Genomic DNA, 3,890 nt, shown 5'->3' with positions numbered 1-3,890 from the left:
CTAGATACCTCGGTATTACAATTACGAACAATTTAAATTGGAAGGAACTCATAGAAAATGTTGTGGGGAAGGCTAACCAAAGATTGCGTTTTATTAGCAGGACACTTAGAAAATGTAACAGACCTACTAAGGAGTCTGCCTACACTACGCTTGTCCGTCCTCTTTTAGAATACTGCAGCGCGGTGTGGGATCCTTACCAGATAGGACTGACGGAGTACATCGAAATAGTTCAAAGAAAGGCAGCACGTTTTGTATTATCGCGAAATATGGGAGAGCGTGTCACAGAAATGATACAGGATTTGGGCTGGAAATCGTTAAAAGAAAGGCGTTTTTCGTTGCGACAGAATCTTCTCACGAAATTCCAAATCACCAACTTTCTCCTCCGAATGCGATAATATTTTGTTGACACCGACCTACATTGGGAGGAACGATCACCACGATAAAATAAGGGAAATCAGAGCTCGTGCGGAAAGATATAGGTATTCATTCTTTCCGCGCGCTATACGAGATAGGAATAATAGAGAATTGTGAATGTGGTTCGATGAACCCTCTGCCAGGCACTTAAATGTGATTTGCAGAGTATCCATGTAGATGTAAAACTTGGAACGTAAGACAGCCCAGACATGTAACAACTCGACCATAACTGTTTCCCTCGTCAGTACTTTTATATTAGATTATTCTTTCATTTCGTTATGTCGTTACTTTGGAACTGTTCTCTCGTGTTAATATTTCTTTGTATTCACGTTCAACTTGTAAGGAATGACAACTCAGACGTGAAGCAACTCTAACATTATTTTTTTCCTTGACAATTTTGTATTTACACTAGATCTCGTAAAGAAAGACACCTCAGCCCTGGCGCAAAAAGCGTGGCAGCTGCGGAAGCAGAGGGGCGGCGTGAATGGAGGGGAGCGGCGCCCTCCCCCTCTCACCCGTCACCCGGGCGACGAGACCGGCGCAACCACACACAGGCTGCCGGCAGTCGGGCCGCGACGCCCGCCCAGGGAAGACGGAAGACGACAGAAGCCTACATAACCTCCGCACCGGCAGAAAACAGTTCTAGCGGTGCAAAAATCACAGAGAATAAAAAGCGCAACACCACACAAAAATATACGTAGATTCGGCTAAGCTGAAGGAACTGTCTTCATACTGCGCAACACGCAAAAAAAGCTAAGTAACATACTGATAATGATAAATATACACTTCGATTTTATATTCAGTAAATTGCGACACATTCAGTGTTCAAAATGGTTCAAATGGATCTGAGCACTATGGGACTTAACATCTGTGGTCATCAGTCCCCTAGAACTTAGAACTACTTAAACCTAACTAACCTAAGGACATCACACACATCCATGCCCGAGGCAGGATTCGAACCTGCAACCGTAGCAACATTCAGTGTTCTGAGAGTTAGTTGCTGTTGTAGTTAAAGCACTCCGTCTTCAGGCCACAAGTGGCTCATCGGAACCATCCGACCGCCGTGTCATCCTCAGCGGAGGATTCGGATAGGAGGGGCGTGTGGTCAGCACACCGCAGTCCCGGTCGTGATGATGGTTTTCTTTGACCGGAGCCGCTACTATTCAGTCGAGTAGCTCCTCAGTTGGCATCACGAATCTGAGTGCACCCCGAAAAATGGCAACAGCACATGGCGGCCCGGATGGACACCCATCCAAGTGCCGACCACGCCCGACAGCGCTTAACTTCGGTGAGCTGACGGGGACCGGTGTATCTACTGCGGCAAGGCCGTTGCCGCTGTTGTAGTTAAATTATACATTTACTTCTCAAATTTTCAGACGAATTCTTTTCAGATGCTCAATTTCCTTGAATTGCCACTTCTTATGATAAAGTGATGCACTAAGAAATGGTGTAAAAAAATTATTATTATATAAAAACATTTAATTTATTTTATTGTTATTGTTGGTAAAACCGTAAGTAATTGTGACAGATTAAAAGTAGGGGAGACGGCATGTTATTTACGGGGGGGACTGAAATCCCCTAGCTCGTAACTGAACCCTGTATCCACCCCTGCGTCGCTGTCGCCACTTGCCGAGCCGCTAGTTTGGTGGTTGCAGCAGTACTCAGTGCTACAGCGGTGCCCCCATAGCTATGCTGCTTCCGACTGCCCCAGTGTATCTGCCTAAATCAGTATCCTCAGAGAACACTACAAGAATAGTCACCACGCTGTGCATTGCAGAAAATTAGCGAGGAGTATTTATACCGTGGATAGCAACACACGAGAGAAAAAAGGGAGTCTACGGTTTAACGTCCCGTCCACGACTAGATCATTAAACGCAGAGCAAAAGTTCACATTGATGAAGGATGGCGAAGGAAGGCATTGTACCGGCATTTTTCTTAAGAGATTTATGGAAAACATGGAAAAACTGGCTATGGCTGGCCATACGGGTGTTTTAACCACCACTTCTAGGATGTGCGTCCAGCAGTCTTACCATTATGCCGGCCAGCTGTGTAACAGTACATGAGCTTCAGCTGACGTCTTAGATTGCAGCGCCAAATAAACTGGTACAGGCATGCGTATTCAAATACAGAGATATGTAAACAGGCAGAACACGGCGCTGCGATCGGCAACGCCTATATAAGACAAGTGTCTGGCGCAGTTGTTAGATCGGTTACTGCTGCTACAATAGAAGGTTATCAAGATTTAACTAAGTTTGAACGTGGTATTATAGTCGGCCCACGAGCGATGGGACACAGCATCTCCGATGTAGCGATAAAGTGGGGATTTTCCGGTACGACCGTTTCACGAGTGTACCGTGAATATCAGGAATCTTGTAAAACATCAAATCTCCGACATCGCTGCGGCCGGAAAAAGATCCTGCGAGGACGGGGCCAACGACGATAGAACAGAATCGTTCAACGTGACACAAGTACAACCATTCCGCAAATTTCTGCAGATTTCAATGCTGGGCTATCAACAAGTGTCAGCATGCGAACCATTCAACGAAACATCATCGATATGGGCTTTCGGAGCCGTTTCAAATTGTATCGGTCGGATGGACGTGTGCGGGTACGGTTGGTTGGTTGTTTGGGGGAAGAGACCAAACAGCGAGGTCATCGGTCTCACCGGCGTAGGGAAGGACGGGAAAGGAAGTCGGCCGTGCCCTTTCAAAGGAACCATCCCGACATTTGCCTGGAGCGATAAAGGGAAATCACGGAAAACCTAAATCAGGATGGCCGGACGCGGGATTGAACTGTCGTCCACCCGAATGCGAGTCCAGTGTGCTAACCACTTACGGATACGGAGACAACCTCATGAATCCATGGACCCTGCATGTCAGCAGGGGACTGTTTAAGTTGGTGGAGGCTCTGTAATGGTGTGGGGCGTGTGCATTTGGTGTGACATGGGACGCCTGATACATCCAGATACAACTCTGACAGGTGACACCTGCGTAAGCATTCTGTCTGATTACCTACATCCATTCATGTCCAGTGTGCATTCCGACGGCAGGACAATACGACACCCCCACACGTACAGAATTAGGACAGAGTGGCTTCAGGAACACTCTTCTCAGTTAAAACACTTCCGCTGGCCACCAAACACCCCAGACATGAACATTATTGAGAATATTTGAGATGCCTTGCAACGTGATGTTCAGAAGAGATCTCTACCCCCTCGTACTCTTACGGATTTATGGACAGCCCCGTAGGATTCATGGTGTCAGTTATCTCGAGCAATACTCCAGGCATTAGTCGAGTCCATGACACGTCGTGTCGCGTCGCTTCTACGTGCTCGCGGGGCCCCACACGATATTAGGCAGGTATACCAGTTTCTTTGGCTCTTCAGTGTATGTCACATGTTCTTCCTGGGCTCTCTGTGTTATTGGTTTTTGCTTTTTGTCGATTTTCCGAAATTTCAGCTCATTTATCTTTAATTT

At 46.7% G+C, this 3,890-nt stretch overlaps 1 pseudogene; it reads right to left on the bottom strand.

The window, feature by feature from the left end:
- Positions 1–1,630: 1,630 nt before the first annotated feature.
- LOC126250308 (5S ribosomal RNA) lies at positions 1,631–1,748 on the bottom strand (annotated as a pseudogene).
- Positions 1,749–3,890: the final 2,142 nt, after the last annotated feature.

Source organism: Schistocerca nitens, chromosome 3 (genome assembly GCF_023898315.1).
Source record: "Schistocerca nitens isolate TAMUIC-IGC-003100 chromosome 3, iqSchNite1.1, whole genome shotgun sequence".
NCBI lineage: Eukaryota > Metazoa > Arthropoda > Insecta > Orthoptera > Acrididae > Schistocerca > Schistocerca nitens.
This window is presented reverse-complemented; position numbering and strand designations above follow the sequence as displayed.